General features: G+C 37.8%; 1 protein-coding gene and 1 pseudogene across 7 annotated transcripts in view; one reads left to right on the top strand and one right to left on the bottom strand.

Annotated features, from left to right (window-relative positions):
* C14H8orf34 (chromosome 14 C8orf34 homolog) overlaps nucleotides 1-16,107 on the bottom strand; it is a 480,113-nt gene that overhangs the window by 98,129 nt on the left and 365,877 nt on the right. The window lies entirely within an intron of this gene.
* LOC119509505 lies at nucleotides 8,895-10,298 on the top strand (annotated as a pseudogene).

Here is a 16,107-nt window from a genome sequence, read left to right as displayed (position 1 = left end):
TTAACTGCTCTCAATATCTCACTCCATAAGGAGAACAAGGAACTAGAAAACAAGGTCAAGCAGCAGCCCAGTCCTGGTTCAAAAGGGTTGATTAAAACACACTACCACTAGCCATATCCACTCTGAGGAGGGAGTTTTGACATAGTGTGAGCAATGGGAGAACAGGAATGATGATTAGTACCTCTTCTTTTTATACTTATTTTAAAAAAATTCAAAACATCCAATAAGAAGACATTATCCTTTTTTAAAAATTCCTGGTATTATATGACAATCCAGTTGATTGATGTGTGAACTAGAGAAGATTCAAATGAGTTCTTAATTTTTCACATTGGTCAAGAAGACATTCTTATTCATGAGCAATCATTTTTATGTTTTTATGTTATCTTGCTATATATTATATATTCTTAATCTTCCCCGAATACTTTCTGGAAGAAATCAGTGGCTAGCTAAAGAGTAGACATTGATCAACTATCAGTTGAACTGAACTGAATACATTATGATATACGTGAAATAAATGCCAAATTAAGATTTCTAAGATGTCTAGACATTCAGAGAGTATAATAAATAAAATCTGAATTAATTGGAGAAGACTTAATGGAACAGGTGGTCCTTGAAATGAACTCTGAAATAATACTAAGATTTGATTAGGTGGATAACAAGGGATAGAGTGTTTCAGGAAAGAGCAGGACATAATAAAATGACACCCACATTGGGAAAAAGAAGCTTCCCTGAGAGAAGAAGGTAGTGAAAGGAAAAAAAGAAAAGAAAAAGAGAAAGAGAAAGAGAGAAACACCAAGCATAACAAAAACTGATTAATAACCTTCAATGATAGAAATATGTTGAGAACAATGAACAAGAGACATTTTTTTAAGTTGAGTTTCTAATTTATTTTTACCCTAATTATGGCAATAATAAAGTGAGCCATTAGAGAGTTAATTAGTGCCTTAGGTCACATAAGTGTAAGTGAAATAACTCAATTTTTTACATTATCACCCTTGGAATCAAATAGAACAAAACTTTAATCCATTCCCAAATAATAATTTCTGGGATAGCTTACAATTTCTTGACTATTTCTCAGTATATATCTAGATTATCTAAAAATATGGTGTCAGGACATTCCAAAAATGATCTTAAAGAACATACTATTAAATTCATCATTTTAGAAATTATGCAACTAATAATGCAGCTGCAGATTAAATGGGCTTTGGTTTGGCTGTCACAATAAACTCTTGATTTATAGAAAGCACAATCTGTGACTCCACAAGACCCTTTTATGCTGCTACCACCAAAGCATGAACTCAATTGTCTACTTGAAGAAATTTTGAAAATTAAAGGCTAATAATGTTGAATCCAGTAGGTATTTTTGCCATTTATATATCAGAATGTTCCAACATGTCAGATTCTATCTATATGTGCCGGTTTGAATGTATTATGTCCCCCAAAACACATTATCTTTGATGTAATCTTGTGGGGGCAGACATATTAGTGGGGATTAAGTTGGAATGTTTGGATTAGGTTGTTTCCATGGAAATGCACCCCACCCAACTGTGGGTGATAACTCTGATTGGATAATTTCCATGGAGATGTAGCCCTGCCCACTCAGCATGGGCCTTAATTAGTTCACTGGAGCACTATATAAACTCAGACAAACTAAGAAGGCCCAAGCTTGCTATAGCCAAGAGGGACACTGAAAAATGCATAGGAGCTGAGAGAGTAACTGCAGATGAGAGAGACAGTTTGAAGATGGCCATTGAAAGGAGACTCTTGCTCCAGAGAAGCTAAGAAAGGACGCCCCAAGAGCAACCAAAAGTGACATTTTGAAGAGGAGCTGTGGCCTAGAGAGGAACGTCCTAGCAAAAAGCCATTTTGAAACCAGAACTTGGAGCAGATGCCAGCCACATGCCTTCCCAGCTAAAAGAAATTCTCCAGACACCATTGGCCATCCTCCAGTGAAGGTACCCGATTGTTGATGCGTCACCTTGGATACTTTATGGCCTTGAGACTGTAACTGTGAAACCAAATAAACCCCCTTTACAAAAGCCAATCCATTTCTGATGTTTTGCATTCTGGCAGCATTTTCAAACTAGAACAGCCCATAACATTACTATTTTGATGAGTTCAAATGGTATCTTACCAACCTAATAAAAGAAATTAAATTTAATAGGGCAGGAAACTTTGAAAGTTGTTGATTAGATGCGTAATGTGATAAAAGCTATCCTGAGAAAATAATATTCATCTTGGATTGGTGAATTCCAGGAGGCCATTTGGGAAGCTTTGGCAATCATACAGAAACAGGAGAGCACAAACACGGCATAAGGAGGGTGGGAGTATGGAGAGAGCCTACGATGGCCCACGCACTGCTCCAGGTCCTGAGGATAGAGCAGTGAACGCAGCTGACCCAAATCCCCATCTTGGTGGAGCTTACATTCCACTGGCTGGAGGTGATGAATAAACAAAAAAGTAAGATACACAGTGGATCAGGTATTGGTAGGAACTATGGCTAAAAATAAAGCAGTCAAAAGTAAAGCAGGAAAGGCAAATAGAAAGGATCTGGGGGAGGGGTAGCATGTAGTTGAAAAATGGGGCTTCCAAGGGAAGATCTCAGTTGAAGATAATATTTGAGGCAAAACTTGAAGAAGTCAGGAGTAAGAATATAGTTCTGGGAGGTAAGTATTACAGGGAGAGGGAGCAGCAGTGTAAATATCCTGAGGCCAATGGCTGGAGTGGAGTGAATGAGAGGGTGAGCTCAGAGAGGGAGCTGGGGACTAGATCAAATAGGATGTATACCACATATCCAGAGCACTATAAAGTCTTCTTCCCTGATGAAAATGTGAAAGCCACTAGAGGGTTTTGAAGCAGAGGAAAGACATGATGTGACTTCCACTTTAAAAAGGATCACTCTGGCTGCCATGTTAAGAATAGGCTATAGAGGGACAAGCACAGAAGCAGGGAGACTATTTAGGAGGTTGTTACATCAACCTTAGTACGAGAAGAGTATGGCTTACAGATGGTAGTAAGAAGTAAACCAATTCCAGATATATTATGTAATCAGGGCCAATAGGATGTCTGATAGATTAGACATGGGACATGAAAGAAAGGAAGGAATAAATGAGGTAGACCATTTTTGGGGCCTGAGCCACTGAATAGATAGATGGTGTTGCCTTGTTGCTGAGATAAGGGAGAAGTATTTTTGATGGAGATTAAGTACAGTTTATTTTGGGACATGTTAAGTTTGAAATGCCTTTGAGACATCTAGGTAGAGATGTAAAGGGGCAGCTGGGTAATGATTTAGAGATGTTGAGGAGGCTGTCTGGAATTCAGGGATGAGATTTGCCCTCTCTGGGCTTTAAAATCTCTACAAAGAATTTCAGAATATCATATGATACTATTTAACTTAGCTTTGTTGAAGATTATGATACTCTGCTTTACTGCAAAATAAATAGCATATCCTGATAAATGTCAATTAGATAAGGGGAACCACAATAAACAGTTTTTGGTTTTAAGAAATTTCATATTATTTTCATCAGTGTTAGAAAATAAACTTACCTTTCCCCTCCAAAGCCTGTTTTTAATTCACAAGCCTCTTTTGTAATACCAATCATTGAGTTATTTCTAAGTCTCTTTCTGAATGTTAATTTTCCATTTCAGGATTTCAGTATGTCTCTCCAAATTTATTTTTGAGGGAAATTCACTCATTCAATTTTCACTCACAGGTTACTCAGATTTTGAAATCTTAAAAAAGTCAAAATAGTCATCAACATAAAAAATTTATTGGGGACTGTGGTGGTTAATTTTATGGGTCAACTTGGCTAAGTTATGGTGTCCAGTTGTTTGGCCAAACACTAGCCTAGGTGTTGCTGTGGAGGTATTTTGTAGATGGGATTAGTAACTTCAATCAGACTGTAAGGAAAGGAGATTACCTTCCATAATGTGAGTGGGCCTCATCCAATCAGTTGGAGAACTTGAAAGCAAAGAGCTGAAGGCTCCAGGAAGAAGAAGGAATTGTGCCTTATGGCTACACCCTACCCTCTGCCCTGAGTTCCTAAGGAATTCAGACTCAAGACTTCAACCTCACTCTTACAGAAATTTCCAGTCTCAGGCCTGCCCAACGGAATTTCGTATTCCCAGCCCCCACAATTGTGTAAGCCAGTTCTTCATAATAAATCTTTTAAAATATGTGTACATATATCTTGTTGTTTCTCTTTCTCTGGAGAATCCTCACTGTCACAGTGACCTTCCAAGGCAAAGTCCTATGTTGAGCACTGAGCCTGGAATCTGGCACAAGACCCAAGTGTACTTGCATGACCTCTCTAATTACTTTGTAAGCTACCTGAACTCAGAGACCAGGTCTGATATTCTTCATACCCTCAGGACCCTGCATATTAATTTGCATCTTGTTCCCCCAAATAACAACCTAGCTTCAATGATGTTTATCTGAATTCACAGTGAGTACTTTTAATAGTACCTTTTCCACCCTAGAATAAATGGACAGTTGTACTATGAAACTTTTCCTCCCCTAATCCCAAAGTCCAAGTTCTTCAGGTAATTACTGAAGACTCTTCTTTCCATCCTCTTTTCTAACCCACTTAACTGCATTTGAGTATCCACCCTCATCTCCGGCCATTCCAGTTTGAGCCTTTGGTGGGACAGCCTGCTTTCTTTGATTCTAGTTTTGCCCTTCAACAGGTCTCTCAGAGCCCCTCAGCAGCATTCTCTGTACCCTGGCTCTATTGCTCAGAATTTCTCCCAAACACTACTCTCCCAGGATCTTCTTTGCTGAGAGAGAATTTCCAACAGTACATAGATTCCCTACTTCTTATTTCACTGTATTCGTTTAAAAATCTTCCTCCTAGCATTCATCTGTAGGCACTGTTGACTCTTGCAGTTTATGCCACATGAGGATAAATAACAATCTATCAAGATGAAGCATCTTTTTCCTGAGAGCAGAACAGAGTAAAGTTGCATCCTCTTTCACCAGAGGGTTTGCCTTAAAGTCTGCTCATTAAATTCTCTCCCTCATTCACAAGAACCTCTGAACATCAGCCTCTAAAATACAATGATTGACGGTTCTTTTTCCTGCTAGGTTTTCTTTTTAACTTCCTATCTCCTGAAAGTGAGATATGGCCTGTAAACTATCTTCAACTCTCTAATCAAATTTACAGTGCTTTCCTAAGCACATGACTGCAGACATGTAGCTGCCATAGGTGGTCTCTTATCTGGGCTGATAATTACTCTCCTGGCAGAGGCTTAAGAATTTTAAAACCCAACCCAAGGAAAGCACACATGGAAAAGAGATATGTCTTGTTTTCTGCCTTTTCTGTTTTACCTCACCTCTGATATAAAAATGTCAATGCAAAATAAGGTAGAGAACATCAAGTGTGGAACAGGATTGACTCTTAGAGCACCTTGGAACTATAAGCCAGATTTTCCAGGCAGATATGACCAGAGTCCACTGACTCACACAGCCTGAACAAATTATTGCATGCACAAAGGGCGACCCAGGGGACATTCCAATCTTTCTGAAATCTGATGCAGTCATGAGAAAGGAGTAAGGAAACTCCAGGAGAAAGCAGCCGTACATGAAATGTCTGAGCTAGAGGCAGCCCAGGGTTTGGCTATCAGCAAGCTCCCTTCAACACAATCTTTAGTGCTCATTTTTAAATTGATTTCACCTCTGTGAAACATTGGGATCTGGGGAAATGTGAGCATGCTTTCAACCAGTCATCATCCCAAGAGGTGACCCTTTAAAAAAGCTATCTAAACCAAAACAGGCAGTTAAGGTCCTATTTCCAGAGACCAGTGGTTCTCAAACTAAAGCGTGCATTGGAAGACTTGTCCTAGAGAACTTGTCAAACATGGGATGCTAGGTTCCACTCAGAGTTTCTGATTCAATAGGTCTGGAGCAGAGCCCAACAATTTGTGTTTCTAACAAGTTCCCAAGTGATACTGATCCTGCTGGGCAAGGGAACACTATCTGTAGTGCCACCTTTTTACAGCTATGGAAAGAGAACACTCTTACAGCCAACCCAGTGGTGGTAGGTGTACTGCACCCTGTTTGGAATGCAAGAAATAGAGAAAACTCTACCAGGAAATGGTGTTTTTCTTTTTTTAACTTGCTGGGTATTGCTTTTTGGTGGAACACTACATTTTATTCTCAAATGTGTTATGATTCCATCTTACCAAGGTTAAAAATCTCAGTCTCATTCCACTTGCGCTCAGGATGCTGCATACTTAGCCTAAACTCAGAGAACTGCTTGGTCAGCAGACATCTAGTTAAGCTGTAGCTGTGAGGAGTCTTTTTAAGGCTGATTTCTAGCAGGTTGAAAAATGGGATTGTGTGGGGAGCCAAAACACCCTTTTGAAAAATTGCCAAATTTTTATTTCCTCCCTTAGCCCATTCCTTCCTTTAATTAGAGGCTCCTTCTCATGATAATGAAACCTAGGGCTGCCTCACATGTGTACATGATAGAAGGCCACCCCCTCTCTCATATATCCCCAGTAAACATCTGTTAGATAGATGACTTATTTTATCTGTGCCCAATCTCTCTCTCTCTCTCTGGAGGTAAAAGCAAACTCAACACTTTCAGACTTTTCTACTTTGGCTCCGGAAGTGACATGTTTTGCTCTCAGTAAGATGGTTTAAGTTCCTTTCTTTGCTTTTCTCATTTCATAGGTTTTGGAATAATTTAAATTAAATTGTGATAACATAGAGTTAGGAGGTATAATAAAATTCCCAAATTACTAGCTAATATTACTTTGTACCAGGGAGAGCTAAAGATTTTACTGGAGTTCCATCTATTCATAGATAGCAATGGAAAGAATGTAGACAGTGATAAGCACTTTCAAAAACTTTGAGAAATTGCTCATAGATATGGGACCAGACTGAAGGAATGAACCATGAGCGGCCTCACTGCTTCTCTATATCACACATGGTTATCATGTACTAGTCGCACATTGCTGTGCGAAGAAAATAAAGTCCTGGCACATCCCACCAAGTTCCATCTAATTAGGAGGGATGGGAGATACAGGACAGGGAAAACTGGAGAAGATTCCCTTAGAAACCAGAAACAAATGTGTTCTGAGATTGCAGTCTAAGGAAGGTGAGTTAGCATGCTACTATCTCAAACAGAAAGACTGTCTGAGTGGGGATGTTATGTCCTGACTTCTCCACAAAGGTGTAGGGTCATACCATGCAGGGGACTGCTTTGATGGACTGGAGAAAAGTTCCCCAAATCTGGGGGAGTGAGGACTGAGAGTGTGAGGCCAGGCTATGGGATGGGACCCGTCCATTAGAAGCTACTTGCACTGCCAAGTGTGAAGAAAGTCAGTAGCTCGAGCACTGGACCTGGAAAGTAAGTTGAGACTTTCTCTGACCCCACTTGTAGGCAAGCAAAAGACATCCGTGGATATTCAAGAATTCAGAAATCTACACCACCCATATGCCCTTATTGAAAAACTTCCCTGAAGAGGCATGAAGAGAAAGAATTAAAATGCAGAACTCATTTATAAGGAAGCCACAAAATGAAGAGATGGGTGACAGGCATTGCAATCATTTGAAAAACAGAAATAAGTCTAAGTCTAAATAACCCCAAGGACTATGGTAATAAAGCAGAATGCACATACAATGCTTGTATATACAGATGATTTATGAGGAAAAATGCAATAATAATTCAGCAGTAATAAACTGGTATAAAACTGAAAGAAATGGGATAAAGTTAGGAGGAGTTTAGGTATGCCAACTTCCTCATTTTACAGAAGCAAAAGATACTGCTGATAAATATAAACTTAAGCAAGTTCTTCATAGTCTTAACCATAACTATATATAGGAATAAATCAGGCTAAATAGCTTACAAAAGATAAGAAAAGAAATGTACGAATGAAAGAAAATAAAGAAAAAATAAAGTGCAAAAACAAACAAACAAAAATGACCAACAAATTACAAAATGTACCTGATAAAAATTAAATGAGGTTACTTGTTTACTTAGGACCCAGTATAGGAAAAAAATTTCTTATATAATGACTAAAAAAGACACATTCAACTCAGAGTTAATGAAAGTTAAAGGTCAAAGGATGGAGACCATTATGCCATGCAAATGCAAACAAAAATTTAGCCATGGATTTAATAATAATATTAGGAAAAAAGCAGGATTCAAGAATAAAAGCATTATAAGAAGAGAAAAGGGTCTCTATTTGTAATTTCATCCCTATACTAGGGAACTATTTGTAATTTCATCCCTACACCAGGTCAGCTCATTATTACAATTTTAAGTACATAAATGGGGAGAGGGAGAAGGTAACAATTCATTTCTTGTCTATTTCTACCCCCCACCCCCCCACCCCCCGAGAATGCAGTCTTCAAAAGGGCAGGGCAGCGACTCCACCTGTCTGATCTGTGACGGCCTCTCATCACCCTATAGTCTGAATCAGTTATTCAAATGATTACTTGTCATGAGTTTTTATTAGTTGATCTTTACAGTACTAAAATGTATAAAGCAAAGCTATTAAAAATTAGTAAAGTTTGAGAGAAATAAAATGAGATAGAACTTTTTCCATCCAGCACCTAGGCAAATGAGCACATATGAAATGATTATGGAAGAGAATATGGATCACACCTCTTGAAAGTAATTTGGCTATAACTATAGACATGAATTTATATATAAATAGATATGAATTCATTAAATTTAAATCTTCTCTGGATCATCAGTTCCTCCTTAGGAATTCAACTTAAGACAATTTAGCAAAGACAGAAAGATGTACATTAGTATGTTGTTTAAGAAACAAATTGAATATACATACTAAGGGACCAGTTAAAAAAATCATGGGAGAGCCTCCCTCGCCTGTGGGCCAGGCATTGCCTGTCTTGGCTCCACAGTTCTGCTCCGCCTGCCGCTGCCATGGCCCAAGCTGATACTGCACTGATTGGACTGGCTGTCATGGGCCAGAACGTAATTTTGAACATGAATGACTGTGGCTTTGTGGTCTGTTCCTTTAACAGGACTGCCTCCAAAGTGGATGATTTCTGGTCCAGGGAGGCAAAGAGAACCAAAGTGGTTAGTGCTCGCTCCTTGGAGGAGATGCTCTCCAAGCTGAAGAAGCCTCAGAGAATCATACTTCTTGCCAAGCTGTTGATGATTTCATTGAAAAACTGGTACTGTTAATGGACAGTGGTGACATCACCACTGATGGGAGAAATTCTGAATAGAGATACCACAAGATGGTATCAAGATCTCAAGGCCAAAGGAATCTTGTTTTGGGGAGTGGAGTTATGGTGGTGAGGAAGGGGCTGGGTATAGCCCCGTCAATCGTGCCAGGAGGGAACAAAGAAGTTTGGCTTCACACCAAGATAATCATCCAAGGCATCACTGCAAAAGTAAAAACTGGAGAATCCTGCTGTGACTGGGTGGTGGATGAAGAAGCAGGATGTTTTCTGAAGATGGTATATAAATGGCTAGAGTATGGTAATATGCAGCTGATCTGTGAGGCTTACCACTTGACAAAGAGTGTCCTGGGCATGGTGCACAGTGAGAAGCCAGAAGTATTGGAGGAATGGCATGAGACAGCACTAGACTCACTCCTGTTTGAAATCACAGCCAACAATCTCAATACCTCAGCAGCAAACACCTGGTGCCAAAGGCCAGGGACAGTGCAAAGCAGAAGGGTCCTGGGAAGTGGACTGCTGTCTCAGCCCTGAATTACAGGGCTCCTGTCACCCTCATTGGCGAAGCTGTGTTTTCTCAATCATCTCGAAGGATGAGTGGATGAAAGCTAGCAAAAAGCTGAAAAGCCCCCAAAAGATCCAGTTTCAAGGTGATATAAAATCATTCCTGGAGGTCCTAGTATGCCTCCATAGTCAGCTCTTACACTCAAGGCTTTATGCTGCTCAGGCAGGCAGCCACCGAATTTGGCTGGACCCTCCACGCTGGTGGCACTGCACTGACATGGAAGGGAGGCTATCAAAACTGTACTCCTAGGGATGTATAAAAGACACATTTAACTGAAACCCAGAACTTCAGAATCTATTGCTGGATGACTTCAAGTCTGCCATCGAAAACTGGCAGGACTCCAGGCAGCGGGCCATCAGCACAAGCATCCAGACAGGAATTCCCATGCCCTGCTTCACTGCTGCTCTTTCCTTCTATTATGGATGCAGACAAGAGCTCTTGTCAGCCAACCAGATCCAGGCCCAGCAGGATTACTTTGGGGCTCACACCTATAAATTCTTAGCCGGTGATGGACAATACATCTACACTAACTAAACAGGTCATGGTGGTGGTGAGCATGTCATCCTCTTTCCATAATGCCTAATCAGACTTTCTGTAACCCACCACTCCATAGAACAGACACTCCGTTTGCCACACATCACTGCTTACTTGGCCCTCTGCCCTTCTTTCTGCCCAGATCTTTCAAAATAAAGTTAAGAGGCTCCTGATGAAGCCAAAGAAAGTTTATTTGTAAAGCAGTTCTATGAGAACTGCTATGCCCTCTGCCCTTGCTCTTGGGACTGACCAGGAACCAACCATGAGCACGGCCACAGGGAACCCACTCCTCAATCAGTCCTCTTCCACCCGTCCCCGTGTATCAGGGAGGCAGTGTAGGTTTCCGTGATGGGGCAGCAGCTGTGATCACATAGAAGAGAAGAGTTTTTGTGGAATTTAACCAAACTGGAAACTTTGTATCTTACAGTTTGATTCCCTTTTTTCTTCTACTTAATCAAAGCCTTAATCAAAGCTACATTATATTTATGCCTTTTCTCCAACCATACTGAGCCTTTATCCCCATTAGCAGAAAGATTTGCAACCAGTTTTACTACATTTGAATCACTTTGTTTCCAACCAGGCTTGCTAATATTTTTTTCCTTTTTATTAAAACAAACAAACAAACTAGGATTAATACAAGAAACATCACATTTATGTTTGGATAATGATTAAGTCGGGGTAAGGAGGAAGATACAGTTGGAGAGTATACAAAAGTTTTTAATGAAATGGTTACATTTTATTTCTTAAATTTGGTAATGGGTATATGGATATTCATTGTAGCATTCTTTATACATTTTTGTATACCAAATATTTCATAATAAACTTCTTAGAGATTCACATACATACAGAGACATACACACACAATAATGGGGACATACATATAATAGTGTCTTAAACAACCAGGAAAAAAAAAGACAACACAGATAAATATCAATTGCTACGCCAGGTAAGTCACGCTGAATTAAATGAAAAAGCAAGTGGCAAACAGAATATAGTATGATCTCAGTTTTGTAAAAAAAAAAAAACGAGAAGGATGACTGATAGAGAGATAGATGATAAATGACAGCTAGAAAGATAGATAGATAGATAATGGGGGGGGGGTAAAAAGACAGATAGATATTCGGAAAAGATACAACAGAATTTATGCTGTGCTCTTAGTGCAAAGTGTTTCTTCCAAACTTGTGAAAAGTATATTAATTCTAAATTCTGAACACATGGCAGCAATATTGCCAGGAATTTTGTATCTGTTTTTAAAATGAAAATGTCTATGTATTACTCTCCATCTTCCAAGAGACAAGCGTAAGAAATTTAAGCATACAAACGCAATCTTGTCTCAAATATTTTCCCAGTGCTTTTATGTAACACTGATGTATCCATAACAGCAAACAGAGTAAGTCTCACTTCAGCCCTAGTCTCCAATTTGATTGAGTTTTCTAGGTTTTAAGTTTGTTGTGGGACAGGAGGCTTGGCTTGCTGAAGTTTCTGTTTAATGTAACCCTGTGTGATAAATACAAATTTGGATAATAAACAGTTGTTGATGGATTCTATTTTAAAATTATCTTGTTTATTAGTATTTGGAAAGCATACAGAAATTTCCTGATAAGCAAGTTGATGATCTGGAAAAAAAGACTGATTTAGAAAATTTCCTTGAGGAAGTTACTATAAAAAAGGTAAAGTCATTCTTTTATTCTTTTTGTTTAAAGCACTGTTGTGCTTTAAAAATCCTTAGGAAGGACAACAATGAATGCAAATGTCCACGTAATTAGAAAAGCCAATCAGCAACATGGAATATGACTCCCGGGGAGGAATCTAGACCAGGCATCGTGGGATGGAGAACATCTTGACCAAAAGGGGGATGTGAAAGGAAATGAAATAAGCTACAGTGGCAGAGAGATTCCAAAAGGAGCCGAGAGGTCACTCTGGTGGGCACTCTTACACACAATATAGACACCCCTTTTTAGATTCTAGTGAATTGGAGTAGCTAGCAGTAAATACCTGAAACTATCAACCTACAACCCAGAACCCATGAATCTTGAAGGAGATTGTATAAAAATGTAGCTTATCAGGGGTGACAATGGGATTGGGAAAGCCATATGGACCACACTCCCCTTTGTCTAGTTTATGGATGGATGAGTAGAAAAATGAGGGAAGGAAAAAAACAAAACAAACAAACGAACAAAAAGGCACCCAGTGTTCTTTTTACTTTAATTGCTCTTTTTCACTTAAATTTTTCTTCTTGTTATTTGTGTGTGTGTGGTAATGAAGGTGTCAGGGATTGATTTGGGTGATGAATGCAAAACTATGTGGTGGTACTGTGAACAATTGAATGTATGTACACTTTGTTTTGGATGACTGCATGGTATGTGGATATATCTAAATAAAATGAATTAAAAAAAAAAAAAGCCAATCAGGCATAAAGATGTAGGGCTGATTCAACTTTTGGCATAACATTCTAGAAGAAGGAGAAATACATTGGATGACTTATGAGACCATAAATATTACTTTGTTAAACTTTAACTACCTTGGTCTAGAATTTAATTTTTCTGATGTGCATATAAATTGATCTTTTGGAATGATCATACAATTTTTTATAGTGAAATTCTTTTCTCTCTGCCTTCTGCTTTGAGAAACTAAAAATGAATTGCATTGGTAACCAGACACAGTTTGAAAATAAGACTTTTCTAAGGGATCTTCCATATTTATTAATTTTATTTTATTTCTGTATGTTTATTATTTCACATCGTAAGTTATTCATTCACAGATTACATTTATTTTTCTGATTCTTATATGACACATGTGGTGATCTGAAGCCGTATGTACCACCAAAAAACACATTCTTAAATTTAACCCATTCCTAAGGGTGTGGACCCAGTGTAAGTAAGGCCTTTTGATGAAGTTACTTCAGTTAAGGAGTGACCCACCTTATTCAGGATGGGTCTTAAATTATTACCGTAGTCCTTTATAAACGGAATGAATACAGACAAAGAGAGACAAAGAAAGCCACAGAAGCAAGAAACTGAAACAGTGAAACCTGGAAGAGAAGAGAGAGATCAGTAGACAGCGCCCTGTGCTTGCCATGTGTCAGAAGAGCCAAGGATCACCGGCAGCCAGTCATCAGGCAGAAAGTGTTGCCTTGATGATGTTTTGATTTGGACATTTTCACAGCCTCAAAACTGTAAGTTAATAAATTCCCACTGTTTAAGCCAACACATTTCATGGTATCTGCTTTCAGCAGCCTAGGAAACTGAAACAACTTGAGTCAGATGTTATAGAATTTCTGATTTTAAGTGAGAAAATAGATGTTTATATTTAAAATTCTGAATAAAATCATTAGAAGATAAGCACCAATAACTTCCACATACAATACAGCCTTACAGAAATATAATGCAGGAGAGCACTGATATCAAAATTATTGGCTTTGTTTTTAGGCATTTTAACTCCATTTTGAGCTCTAACTTTCGTAATTGGAAATAAATATAAAACCCTGGTAATTCTCATACTTATTCAGGAATGTTACTAAAAATTCAAAATTTAATGACACTAAGTATTCTTTGTTTTAATAAAGTCTCCAGTCTGGTTTGACGCTAAAATTTTTCTTTAATACTAGTAAGTTTATATAACTGTTCACTAATTTTAGAGAAAGTTAATAGAAGACATGGATAGAGATAAAATAAAATCTTACGTTTGATGTGGCTTATGCAAGTCATTTAGGAACTGTGATCCAACTATTATGGTAATTACCATAATAAGTTATTGAAGTAATTGCATTTTCAATTTTATTACAAAATATACCACGGAGGTCCAGAATGCCAAGCAAGTAAATTATTAAGAAGCTTCCAAATGTGAATAAAAAGATAAAATATATTTTTCAAAATTTGTTCCTATTTCTCACATAAGACATCCATTTTATGCCAGTAGAGAAATGAAAATGGAAAAAATAAGAACAGTCACTTAAATCAATTTTGCCATATGATGACAACAAAATAAAATCCAGCTGTGCTATTACTAGCCCCATTGTTAGAAAGGGTATTTAAGCAAGAATAGACACTAGAACATTTTCAAGAATTATTACTTTCACATCATGATTGATATTCTCACTATATATACACACACAGAACTAAGGAACTCACAATTTTCTATCACAGTAATTTCTATGATTATTTTATTCATAGATGTATAAAGCGAAAATGCTTTCTCAACCAAATTCCAAGTATTTCCCAAATCACTTGAATAACATGTTTTTATTGTGTGTCACTCTGTCAAATACTTTCTTTTAATCTTATTCCTAAAGGGAAAAAAAAAATGTCAAATGCATTTAAGGTCTATTGGTCTCATTGCCCTAAGATTTTTGAAAATAGCCTGTTATCTGGCTAAATTTGCTTATGGACCAATTGTCTTCCTATCTCTAAAAGTATAGCCCTTAGAAAACATTCCATAAAATTTTCACTTAGAGGTGCTTAAAGAATTTTCAAGGGCATTTAAGTAGTGGCATAAGTAGACATTTGGGGTTACTGCTTGTATTGAGGGACATTATTTATTTGAACAAAATAAAAGAGAAACTGGTCCATTGCAACATTCCTCCAATCTTCTTGTGGTGCCCTTTCCTTTTTGCATTGCCATCTTAAGTTATTATTAAAAGCCATACATTTTCAGTGCTTACTATGTGCCAGCTCTACAGGATTAAACCACTTGCCCAAGAACCCTCAGCTAATAAATTCTGGGACTGGGACACCATTAGGCACCAAAGCTCAAACTCTTGAGCAATATGCTATACTCATTTTCAAAGGCCAAGCTGTTGAAATGGAAACATCATTTTATTTGATCAATTACCAAATCATAACAATTGAATCTGAAAATAAGTTCTAGTTATCAAATCAGCACCTATGCATTTATTTTAATCCTCAGCATAATTAAATTCTCTGTTGTGAGACACTATTGTCCCTTTTGCTACTCTACGAAACTTTCTGTATACTTTCTAATACTCCTCTCCATTTAAAACTTTAACATCTATCATCTCACTTAATCATTACAATAACCATTTTTTAACTAAATAAACTGAGATGAAAGGAGGACAAGACATTACCCCCTGTCACAGAGATAGTAAGCAATAAATCCAGAGTGCAAATATGCCTTTTTGACCTTAGGTCCACTAAATGGTTCTATTACATTGCCTTTCTGAGACCAACCAACACAGGTTTCCTAGACATACTCTTCTTCACTTTGCACTATGACCACCCAAGTCCTCACAACTCTACCCTTGATTCTGATGCCCACAACCTTCCTTTATAGATTGACACTTTTTAAAAACAGCAGGTACTTCGTCATTGAGTTCGAGAGGAAAGTCCTTAATCAGAAATTCAGAAAGTAAAACTCCCATATTCTGGAAAATCTGGGACTATAATAAATGGGGAAGCAATCATAAACCCAATATTATTCTGTTTTTTTTATTAGAGAAGTTGTAGGTTTACAGAAAAATCATGCAGGAAATACAGAGGTTCCATATACCCACCTCTCATAAATAGTTTTCCCTATTAACTTTGCATGATGGTGGTAACTTTGTTACAACTGAAACTGATGAAACAATATTATTATAATTATACTATTAACTATAGTTCATTGTTTACATTAGGGTTCACTGTTCATGTTGTATGTTCCTATGTTTTGTTTGGTTTTTAACTTTTCATTCTAGTAACATATATCCAACCTAAAATTTTCCCTTTTAACTCCACTCAAATATAGAATTCAGTATCAACTGCATTCACAATGTTGTGCTGCAATCATCATTAGTTATTATCAAAACCTTTCTATCCCCCCAAGCAGAAATTCTGCACCAATAAAGCATTAACTCCAT

This window comes from Choloepus didactylus, chromosome 14 (assembly GCF_015220235.1).
Source record: "Choloepus didactylus isolate mChoDid1 chromosome 14, mChoDid1.pri, whole genome shotgun sequence".
Taxonomy (NCBI): domain Eukaryota; kingdom Metazoa; phylum Chordata; class Mammalia; order Pilosa; family Megalonychidae; genus Choloepus; species Choloepus didactylus.
The sequence above is the reverse complement of the archived record's forward strand: the minus strand, read 5'-3'. Positions and strand labels throughout refer to the sequence as shown.